Source organism: Melospiza georgiana, chromosome 1 (genome assembly GCF_028018845.1).
Source record: "Melospiza georgiana isolate bMelGeo1 chromosome 1, bMelGeo1.pri, whole genome shotgun sequence".
Classification (NCBI taxonomy): domain Eukaryota; kingdom Metazoa; phylum Chordata; class Aves; order Passeriformes; family Passerellidae; genus Melospiza; species Melospiza georgiana.
This window is the reverse complement of record NC_080430.1, coordinates 54331256-54343706: the sequence shown is the minus strand read 5'-3', so window position 1 is coordinate 54343706 and position 12451 is coordinate 54331256. Positions and strand designations below refer to the sequence as shown.

Below are 12451 nucleotides of genomic sequence, written 5' to 3'. Positions count from 1 at the left end.
GAGAAGGAATACATTCAGTCCATCATCTATCTCCCTATAAATATTCTTTCTGGCCTAACACAGAATCCAGATGTACAAAGAAAGTTTTTTGCTGAGATGTGATACTTCCATAACCATTACCTCCATCAGGAGAGAAACAGGAGTGAATTTCCTAATACATCAGTCTGAGACAGGTAGGAAGACTCCAAAGTTATTAATAAGAAGAAATTGAGTCCTGCAAGATGCCACCCAGAAGAAATATTACAAAGGGCTTCTTTGACTTAGTGGGCACAACAGCTGCAGAGATCTGGCCCCTTTGAGTGAGAGGCACATGGGGAAAGACAGATGGACTAGGAGAGGGATGGCCTTTTGCATACACCAAGGAGGGACAGTGGGAAGGGACTGGCAGCTTCCTCCTTCAGGGAGGATGACAGAGCAGCAACCACAGCTCCCTATAAATCAGGCCACTTCAGCCAGCTGGAGCAAGAGGGAGCAGTGGACCCCAACCAGCTCTTGCAAGCACACTTGCTGGGAACATGCCCCCACTCACCCATGCCTTCGTGCTGAAAGAAGGGCTGCAACCACCCTGTATCTCCACTCACACTGCAAGAAACCAAGGCTCCTCTTTGTAGCAGCTGCAACACAGCACCCATAGCTGCTGTGCAAGGCAAAAGTCTTGCTCCTTCAAAAAACTGGTCCCCAGGGATTTGTGTTTGACTTTGGGGCTTGTTAAGCACAGCAACATCACCTCTGCTACTTTCTACAAGAGGTACCCTGTTAGCCATGTTTTTCCACATCTAAAGCATAATGTCTATCTCCATCTTTTCAGAAGGTGTAGTATTCTCAGAGACTGAATTTAATAGGGGGACAAAAGCAGGGGGAGGTATGATAGTAAAAATCACTCAGCAAAACAGGAAAGCACTCCAAAAGGGGGAGTTTGTCTTGCTTTTTAGTGGAGGGAGTTAAAAAAACAGTATCAATAATGTTGATGTTGTTTCATTGTATTTATACATACCAATAATGTTGTTTCATTGTATTTCTACAAAATACAAAAATGTGTATATTTTGTGGCCATCTCAGGTTGCAGTCTGCTCGTACATGGGAATCAGCGCACAATGGCAGTGTGAGGTTCAAGGGTTAACCCTGGACCTTTGAACAGGCACTAGCTCGAAATGTGGCTACTTGGGAATGTCCAGGTCTACAGCAAGGAGAGCATTATCTCCTACATAACCCCTGGGTGGCACTGTTTCAGGATAACTTACAGCAAACCTGCTTCCAGCTATAATCCGTCATGCTGCAGTACTGGAAATCGTCTCATACCACATAAAATAGAGTATTTTTGACTTGAATGTAGGAACCTGAGTAGAAACTACATAGTTCATTGGCCTCAATAAGATTACAGAAAAAAAAAGCTAAGCATGGGCCTAGGAATTCCAGGAGAAGTATATGTCAAAAAGTGGTATTTGTCTCCAGACAGGTGTCAAGCATACTAATTAGAGAAAGTCAATGCAGCTGAGTGAGTTAAATATATTTGCACTTCAGCTTTTACAAAGGAGGTGAAATGTGATGAAGTAAATTGATAATGTAATTCCACACTTGTGGTAAATCACACTTCTGTAAAATTATTCATTTGGTGTATGGTCTTAAATACTAATTTACTTTTTAACCTGACATTAGCAGTCAACACAGGTATAATCATAGCTATAATAATGAGCTTTACCTTTTAATTGGTGCATGAATTTAAAAACATGTTTTCAGCATTTCTAGGGAGTCATTTTAGCTTAGGTTTGTTTGAACAACCTATTGAAATGTTTTCTGCTGAGCAAGAACATGTAGGTTGCCTCAGTCCAGATCACAGGAATGAGTATGTGCAAATATGACATAACACAGCTTGGTACTGGCTTAATACTTTCGTGGCATTTTTCATAAATGTTTGTCCAGAGCTCTTTGGAGTCTCTGTGATCTTGATACTAAATCCAGTGGTTTGATCATGTCCTGAATAAGCAGAAAAGTAAATTATTTGCTGATTATCTTGAAGAGAACACTTCCAAAATAACAGAAGGAAACATGCCACAGCTTACGTGATCTGCATAATAGCTGCTCTGCAAATAAACAGAGGACTTCAAGTTTAGTTAGTCACAGTACAGTATGGGTGATAAGCTTAAAATACACTTTAACTTTTAAACAAAAAAAGCCATTTCCATTGTGCTCAAATGTATGTATTTAGGTAAATGAATTTGTACCATTTTTCCAGAATAGAAATAGTGCCAGATTTTCATAACAAGACAAATATTCCAAGACAATTATTAGTCCTCACATAAAATTGCAGGACTGGAAAAAATCACATATGAGAAACAGAAGCTTAAGTATTGTCAGAAAGTTCCTCACAACAAGGTGCTGTTCCAGTATTCAGAACTGTTGTATTGAATTACTGCACTCGAGAGAAGAGTTAAGAGTGATGAATAATTAAAAATGGTCTAATTATAGCTTCTAAGGCATATTAAATACACAAACGTTTAACTGGGTCAGTTTGTGAAATAAAAAAAAAAAAAAAAAAAAAAAAAAAACAACTGGACACACATTATCATGAGTATAGAAAATAATCGGAATTACTGCATGAATCCTACATGCCCACCAACTCTGGATTACTCTCTCTGACTGTTCATCAAAAACTGCTGCTGGAAGAATCTTTCATGTGCACAGTTACTTAATAAGTTTTGCCCAGATTAAATCTTCTTTTGCTGTCAAATAATTGCAGGTTATCTTATTCCCTTTTAAAGGGTAAAACAGGTATGCTTCTTCAGGCACCTTTTGAGAAATTAATTATTATTACTACTTGGTTGATTTTTGTCATGGTTGTCTGCATCTTGCTAAATTCCTGACTCTGTAATATGCTTTACAATGCATGGCCTGGGCACATTGTGATTCATATGAAAATGGCATTTTGTAATTTCATAGTTCTAACATTTCTGATAATTTTTCCATTTCATTGAATGTTAATTTTTCTGAGAAAGAATCAACATATTGCTCATTCATATCCTTGCATTAATTCAATTATTTTTTTGAGTGCAGATACTCTATATTTATCATAGAACATAGAAACTTTGGCTTACTTCTTATATAATGGATGCATTTTAGTGACATCATTTCAGAAAATATTCCAGTATTCCATAATCAGTGCATTATTGGTGGGGTTTTTTGTTTCTGGTTTCTTTTGGCACACTGCGAGTTGCTTTGTTTCTATTATTCCTATATCCAGTCTTGATTCTTTTTCATTTAAAGCATAAAATCAAAATAAATCACCAGCAATATATCTTCATGGGCCTGCATCCAGCACTTTATTGGAATTGCATCTTTCCAGAAGCCCTCAGCTGAACTGCTGACCAGAGAAAACAGCAGCTACACAACAGCCCACAGTAAGTCTAAATACAGAACTGGGGCCTTGGGCACTCAGTGAAAACCAGTGGTTCCAGTTAGAACTGCATGATGTGTAAGAGATGTTGCTGTAATTATGAGGTCAGAGCTAAAACTGTGTTCTTTCACAAAGTGCCATGGGATTTTAGAGTGATCAGCAGTGACAGCTATAAAATGGGCATGTAACGGGAACGCGAATCAGTGTTTACAAAAAATGATGAGCATTCAAACAATTCCTTTATCTATCCTAGGTGCTCTTCCATCTAAGGTAGGATGGAAGTGTTGCTTAGCTTTTATGACCTATAGTTTAGTCTGATATGGTCTATAGTTTATGGCTTTACAACCCATAAAAACTACAGTATGCTTTGCCATCTTTGATTCAGTCTCTACATCCTCTCCTCAGTTACACAGTGTGAATATTTAGCTCCTTAGAGTAACATCAGAATGTTAGTGGCTGCATTTTATTTCACTACAGCCATATAGACTGAGCCAGTTTTACTTGACAACACTGAATAGCACTTCTGGCACTTAGTCTGAGACACTTAACATTGGCAGGATTTGACTGTTTCCTGCTTCTTCACTGAAAGTGATTAAAATTTTTCAAAGCCAAAGGCTGTATAGACAAACATCAGAAAAATAGGTTCATAGCAAATTACTGTGGATATAGAAACATACTGACACAGACAGGGCATATCTTTTCCTCATAGTCAAGATATGGCTAACATTTGATTTGTACTTGACATTAGCATTTTGATCTCCAAGTAGTTATTGTATAAATCTTTTCCCAATGGCTCTAGATCCATGTAACCACAATTTAAATAACCTCATGAAGGAACACGTGAGGGCTGCATTCACGTGTGTGCATTTGCCCTTTTCAGGGTTTCATAGGACACCATGATTGCTCATAAATGAACATTTTTGCTTTTTCTACATCTCTTATATTCTCAAGAGTCTTGTGATCATTTTTATAACTAAAATCAGGTGTTGCACCATCATTCATGTTCTTTACTGACTTCAGTCAGCATGAAATCAATGGAACTAATCACTTGAGAGCTGCCACAGCTCTCCTTGAAGAGAGAGATAAAGTGAATGTGGCTGGCACATAATCTGCACAAAATGGCAAAATTAGTAATACTCATACTATGCTGAAGGTCTACATTGAAAATGTTACTGGTAGAAGCTGAGGATGGAGGAGGAGGGAAGGAGAAGTGGGAGCTAAGAATTAGTTGAGGAGCTGAAAATAGTGATGAGCACTGGGGAGATCACTGAGGTAGAGAAGAGGTGTAGTACAGAAAGACAATAATTCTACTTAAAGGAGCTTTCCACCAGTATGCCTCAAAGCTAACCACACAGGAGCCAGCTTATTATCTTGTTTTTCCATACTGGGATGCAGAGAGATGGGGAGAGGAAGTGACTCGTGAAACGCTGGCCACAGAACTAGAAACCAGACTGCAATTTACCTGACTCTATTCTAGCACAACCTGTAGCACACAGAAGAAAGAAGGAAACTAGCAATGAAAGAAAGGGATTAGAAAATCACCAGAAAAAGGCATGAAAAGAAATATGATATAAGTATGAAGCCATATAAAGTATGAAAACCAGAAATAATAGAAAAAGGATATGAAAAGCAGAAAATACATAAGAAGGAGAATATTAAATAATTATATAGACAACAGCAGAATCTGAAAAATATACAAAATTTTGTGTTATTTTAATAACGGAAAAGTGAGATGAGTTTAGGTCTACTTTAAGCTATTTTAAACCAGTATTAGTTTGGAGATGATTGTTCAGCTTAAGAGTTCTGATTGAATGTATACAAGGATATGGATTATATAACATGCAGACTAAAAAAGAAACAGCGCTCAGTGGCAAATACTGATTTCAATAAAATAGCATGTGAGAAGGACTCATTTTTCAGGAAAGGCAATACCATAAAGGAGCTCAATCCCAACAAATGCCAATTGAAGATATTACAGTGGTGCCATGCAGACAGGAACTCCATATAAAGTACACATTTACATCATTCTATGTTGGTTAAACAATTTGACACTGTTTTTCATATCTTACGTTTTAAAACTGAAACGAATTAAACTATGAAGGCTTGTTATAAATACATGCAATACACATTCAATGATACATTTTAATGCTTTTATATTTTTAGACACTTGCTAATTCCTTAATTACCTTCTTAAAAATGTTTAGTCCATTCTTATGTATTATGAACCAACTTTGCTGTAACCCTCAACTCTCAGATTTCCAGATTCCTAGTCACCTACTAGAATGATATAATTTGTCTTAGCTCTGTTGAATGACAAGATGAATGACTGCAAACTCATCATTACTCATTAATTCCTTGTTATTCAAGTCACTTAACCTCACTTTCTCTATAGGGATGATGTATTAGGGGATGAACCTTCTGAAATTGTTAAGAAAGCTGTAAGTGTTAAGAACGACTAATGACTAGCTAATGACTAGCTCAGATGGAGTATTGAGAATATTGTCATTTGGACAGATAATAGAGCTAAGGAAATACAAGAATCTTATTGCCCAAAATCTTATTACAGTCATACCACTATGGTTTTTTTAGGGTGTATATATTTGTTTGCAAGTGTAGGGATACACATGTGACAAGTTTGGAGTCAGCCACAGATGATGTGAAGCTTCTGGAAAGCTGATAGATTATGTCCTTGCACTGGTCAAGAAACAAATGTCCACAAAATGTCCACACAGCCTCTGTGTGTGTTGATTTATAGCATTCAGAATCTGTACTGCATTACATATTTATTTATCTGCGCACTCCACAAAAACATTCCCCAGGCTGTATGTGCTGAAAAAAGCATAAAGAAAGGTTGTGCCTTTCTGAAAATCTTGTATAATTTTCAGAAAGACTGTGTCTACAGAGCTTGACCTCTAATTGTAAAAGGCAGATGAAAGGCGGGATTGGAAATGGAGGGACTGGCCAAGATCAGAGCTAATTAGCGGCACTGTGAGGGTACGCTGTCGTTTAACCCCAGCTGGCAAGTAAGTACCTTGCAGCCCCTCGGTCAGTCCCCTGCAGTAGGGTCGGGGGAGGTCAGGGAGAATCAGAAGGTGAGAAGGCTCCAGGGCTGAGATAAAGACAGTTTAACAGGGAAAGCAAGAGCCGCGCGCTGCGAGCGAAGGAAAGCAAGGAATTAATTCACCACTTCCCATGGGCAGGCAGGGGTTCAGCCACCTCCAGAACAGCAGAGCTCCACCATGTGTTACTTGGGAAGAGAAATGCCATCACTCCAAATATCCCCACTCTTCCTTCTTCTTCTCCCACTTTTTATGGCTGAGCATGAAACTATAAGGCATGGGTCATTTTGCACATGTCTTTGGGCAGTTGTGGCCAGCTGTCCCAGCTGTGTCCCCTCCCAGCTTCTTGTGTGCCCCCAGTCTCCTCCCTGGTGAGACAGTGTGAAAAGGCCTTGAGGCTGTATAAGCACTGCTCAGCAGTAACTCAAACATCCCAGTGTTATCAACAGTGTTTCCAGCATAAATCCCAAGCATAGCCCCACACTATCTACTGCAAAGCAAATCAACTCTACCCCAGCCAAAACCAGCACAGAGTAGAACTAGGATTATGTGAATTCCAATCCAGCAGTCTGTCACTTAAGACCTGGAGTTGTACTGCCTAACAGCAGGCACCAAAATAAACTTTGTCATATCAGATTTTCCTGCTAGTTTTCAGAGAGAAAGAGGCCCAGTCAGAGGGAGATCTGACAGCCCCCAAGCAGCAGATGCACCACTGCTCAAGGCAGCCATCACTCAGTTGTGTAAAGGGGGAGCCACATCCCAAATCTGTCCTTATGCATGCCAGTTATATACCTCAAGAGTAGTATGTCCTTAAAACCTGACTGTTCCTTACACAAGAGCACAGCGAAGCGCACAGTTACAAACTTGAGAAGTATGAGTATGTTAAGAACTAGTCAAGTAATTATTTAGCATATTCTTCACTCATTGTTACTTATGTTTTCCCACAGCTAATGCAAACTGAAGGTGGATAAAAGCTTCTAGCACTTTCCTTTTATTGGGAGGGGTGATTCTGCTCAGAATACATGTGGATTTGGGCTCGGTGATTTCTTTTCAACTGGCCTGCCACTTAGAAACTCCATTAATTCACAAATACATTTTATGCATCTTTACACACTTGTAATAAAACGTTGTCTAATAAATTTTAATTTCTTCTCTCTAAAAGAGAAGAAATTCACCATAATACCAGGAAATCCTACCTCCATGTATTGATTTCAGTTCAGCAATACTTCACAACACAAAGGCTTATACACCCACAGACCCAGCAGATGCCAGGGTAATCAATTCTGGGCTGAAATAGGAGGGTGCCCTCAAGAACCAGTAAGTGGTTTTGTTCATTTACTCTTTTGTCCCTTCAAAAAATTAAGTCTCTTTCACCCTGGAAGATTTATTGAGCACTTGAAGGAAGAATGGATGTTTTATGCATGGTAAGATGGTTTTCCAAAGAATGTGGTTCATTTATTCATGTCAACAGAAATCTAAGATAAAATTACAGTGTTAAATTATGCATAGTTTATATATAAATTGTGTGCTACTAAATGTGTTCTAAAGGGAACAAGAACTTCTTGCTCTGTGGGAATGGAAATTGCACATCAATGTTTTTCCCAAAGTTTCAGACATGTTTTGTCTGACATGTCCACTGTATCTTAAGCTTTTTAAGATAAATGGAATATTTGTCAGTTGATTTCTTCATTGTATTAAGGTACATAATGCAAATACTACTAGCACACAATTAATTACATCTCTACCTAATTTTTCTTCATCATTTTTCCCTTCAACAATTTTATGTGCAGAGTTGTAATAGTACATATGCTAACACATAACAAAGGACATTCATTATCTACACCCTTTATAACCACATTGCAAATGTCTACTACACAACCTGTATGGTTTTAGGTACCTGTTGTAGCATTTCAACACCAGAGAGCAATTCAAACCTCTTGTTGCCTTGGGCTGTGTCTTGTACAGACAATGGAGTGAAGTAGCTGCAATACCTACTCTCCTCTGACCAGTTGCTTCCTTACATGGAGGAGCCACAGCCATGCCATAAAATATTCCAGGTGCACCAGAGATGCTCTCACTATGGTCACTTGTCAGCAACTGAATAGGAATTATTATTGTAGTGCATTTTCATAGAAATACTTCTTTTAGTTATGGGTTAAAGAGTTCGTTTTTTCCAGTTGTTTAGGTAAGGTGCCAGAGGACAGATCAAAGCAAAAAATGGAAGGTATACTATAAACTGGTTTTTTTTCACTGTAAAGTGAAGAGCAGGTTCAAGACCACCTGATGAAACTGAATAGCCACAAGTCTGTGGGGCCTGATGAGATGCATCCCAGGGTCCTGAGGGGAGCGACTGATGTTGTTAAGACATATTTGGAAAACCCTGGCAGTCAGGTGAAGTGCTCAGTGATTGGAAAAAGAGAAACATCATTCCTATTTTAAAAAAGGGGAGAAAGGACAACCCAGGGAAGGACATACCTTCCCCTTCCCCTTCCTGGGAAGACTGTGGAGCAGATACTTATAGAAAAACGTTAAGCACATACAATACAAGGAGATGATCCAAGACAGCCAATATGGCTTCATTGAGGGCAAATCATGTCTGACCAATCTGGTGGCCTTCCATGATGGAGTAACAGCAACAGTTGACAAACAAAGACTGACAGATGTCAATTACCTAGACTTCTGTCAGCTGGTCCCGCATGACATCCTTATCTCCAAACTGAAGACATGGATTTGATGTACAGAATATTCAGTGGATAAGGAATTGGCTGGATGGATGCAGCCAGAGTTGTGGTAAGTGCTCTCATGTCCAGGTGGACATTGGTGATGAGTTGTGTCCCTCAGGAGCCTGTCTTGGTACCAGGGCTCTTTAATACCTTTATCAATGACACTGTCAGTGGGACTGAGTGCACCCCAGCAAGTCTGCAGACCCGTGAAGCTGAATGGTGCAGCTGGCACAACAGAAAGAAGAGATCATATGCAGGTGGGCAAACTTGAGAAGTGAGCCCATAGGAAACTCAAGTTCAACAAATCCAGGTGCAAAGTGCTGCACCTGGGTCAAGGCAATGCCAGACGTGAGTCCAGACTGGGAGAAGAACTTTTTGAGAACAACTGAGCTGAGAAGGACTTAGAGAGTTCACTTGCAGCCCAGAAGGCAAATGGTATCCTGGGCTGTATTAAGAGCGGGGTGGCCAGCAAATCAAGGCAGGTGATTATCCCCCTCCACTCTGCCCTCATGGGACCCCAAGTGGAGCGCTGTGTTCAGATACGGAGTCCTTAGCATAAGAAAGATGTGGACCTGCCAGAGAGAGTCCACGAAAATGGTGAGAGGACTGAAGCATCTCTCCTACAAAGGCTGAGAGAACTCAGGTTGTTCAGCCTGGAGAAGAGAAGGTTCTGGCAAGAGCTCATTGAAGCCTTCCAATACCTAAAGGGTAAAAAGAGCAATGAGCATATTAGTGATAGGACACAGAGTAAATGGCTGTAAACTAAAAAATTAGATTTAGATTAGATCTTAGGAAGAAATTCTTTATTTTGAGGGTGGTGAGGCACTGGAACAGGTTGCCCACAGATACTGTGTACACCCCCCATCCCTGGAAGTGTTAAAGGCCAGCCTAGATGGGGCTCTGAGCAACGTGATCTAGTGGGTGTCATCTTGCCCTTGACAGGGAGTTTGGAATTAGATGGTCTTTAGGGTCACTTCCAACCCAAACCATTCTATGCAAAGGGGCATTTCCAGAGAGTGAAACAGCTGCTACCAATATCTGGGTAAGTACACTATATGTCTTACAGGGCAAAGGTTATTTTGGACTAGCTCTAGTACTGAAGGAAAAAGGAAGTACTGAATGGCTGCAGACATCCGTATTAATGAGACCTTAACTAAGACTCACCCACTCTTTTGCAACAGAGGCATTCTGAAATACGTATTAAAAAGTAATACAGCACAGAGATACCCAAAGGGCTGCAGAAGTTGAGCCAGGATTTCTTGAGGACTCCTAAATCATTATTTGTACAGGATCGCACAAAGACTCTTCCAACCTTTTTGTGGTCTCATGAAAAGTCTAATCATAGATACCACGAAAACTTTTCTCTGTCATGAAATATCAAAAATATTCTATTTTGGACATTTGGTTGACTCAGTGTTACTAGCTTTCCTTTCCTCTCCTCCTTTTTCCCCTGCCCTCTCCATTTAACAGAATCCAATATTTCTTTGTGTAAATGGATGTACTTTGATATTTTAATCAGAATTAATTGCATCTGGATTGCTATCAGTTTCTCAAACTCTCAGAAATTTGCAAAAATTAGCTTATGCTGAAATGTGAGACCAACAAAACGAAATTCTAGAGGAATATGTACTAAACACTGGCTAAATTATGTCAAAATGTCAAGATGTCAAAAATTTCAGAAAACAGAGCACAGAGAACAATGCAGATTTTAAAGTGCACCTGCTTTGCAAGCAAAGTGCAATGGCTCCATGAGGTGAACACCGAGGTCAAAATTTTCATCTGAGGTGATAAAATCTGGAATTTCCAGACTTGGAAACTACCTTCAGCCAAATTGTTTCAAAACAATTTGTATTGTCTGTGAATGGTTATAGTGTGAAAAACAAAGACACACACTGAGCAGTCAGTTTTGATATAAGCATATTATGCTTTGGTTTCATTACATCATTTATACCATGAGTTTAAATCATGTTGTGTTTGCACAAAGCTCCTCTTGATGTCCACAATTTTGCAGTAAAAGATACAGTTATTAAGGCACTCTTGTTATTATTATTTGAATGATTGTAATTAACATGGAAATGCTCCTATCTCCCTGTTCTGTTTGGCATCTATAAAATCCTCTATGCATGGAGTGGTCCATTATTATATAAAAGAAAAACACTTAAGTGGTTCACTGCTTCATGTTCCCTTCTGCCAGTGATCGTTTACCTTAAACTCAGTATCTTAAATGCTTTCTCAACTTACACTTGTGCGCTGCGGAAAGCTCCACTAAAAATAATTGTGTTTATAAACCTAGCGACAGATGTCGGGAATGTATCTCCTTACCATGGCAGGACACGCCCCCTCTATTCTCCAGATGGGGGATTAGCTGGGCAGAAGGAGGGACAGACATCGAGCTACAATGTTTCCTCACTATCTCCCTTAACGGTTTCGGCTGAAACAAAGGAGGAGATGCAAGAAAGGAAAGCAGCTCCGCCGTTTGAGGCTCGGGGTTACGGTGAGCGGGACAAGCGGGACGCGGCTCCACACGGGACTGACCCGCCCGGGGAAGGCGCCGGCGCCGGCCCGCCCGTTACCGCCCCCGCCGCGCCCCGCCTGGCCCGCCCCGCCCGCGCCCCACACGGAAGCAGCCGCCCCCTTCCGGGAACCGTGTCCGGCCGTGCCCCCACCCCGCCTCGCCCCGCTCCGCCTTGGCCGGCACTGCGCCTGCGCACCTCGGCTCCTGACAGCGCGCTCCGCCCGCGGGGCGGGCACGGCGGGGCCGCGCCCGGTGACGACGCTGCGGCCCCTGCGGCGCTCCCCGCCCCGCCCCGCCCCGCCCCGGCCGGGCCCGCCCTCCGCCCCGGGCCGCGCGCGCGCCGCCGGCCGTGCGCGAGGAGGCGGCGCCAGGGCCTCACCTCGCGCGCTCCGCCCATCCCCGCGCGCTCCTCGAGCGGGCAGCGGTGCGCGCGCCGCCGGCACCACGGCCGCAGGTGAGATGGGGGCGCACGGCCGGGCCGGGCCGGACCAGACTGGAGCGGACCAGACCAGATCAGACCAGACTAGATCAGACCAGACTAGGGTGAAGCCGCCGCCACTGCGGCCGCCGGGGCCGGGGGGAACGCAAGGACCCGGCTCCGCCCGCGTCGGGAGAGCTCCCCGGTGTGGGGGAAGCTGCCGTGCGGGCGGGGGCTTCCGGCGGCTCCGTACCCGCCGCTCTGCGCCGCCCGGGAATTCGCGTCGGGGTGCGGCTGCCGCCTCGCCGTGCCCGGCTGGCGGTGTCCGCCCGGCGGCCCCACCCC

At 42.2% G+C, this 12451-nt stretch overlaps 1 protein-coding gene across 1 annotated transcript in view; it reads left to right on the top strand.

Moving 5' to 3' along the window:
* Window positions 1–12061: 12061 nt before the first annotated feature.
* RALA (RAS like proto-oncogene A) overlaps window positions 12062–12451 on the top strand; it is a 30021-nt gene continuing 29631 nt past the window's right edge. Inside the window, exon 1 of the mRNA XM_058023820.1 lies at window positions 12062–12142. The gene's annotated coding sequence lies outside the window, so the exon portion shown is untranslated. The remainder of the gene's footprint in view (window positions 12143–12451) is intronic.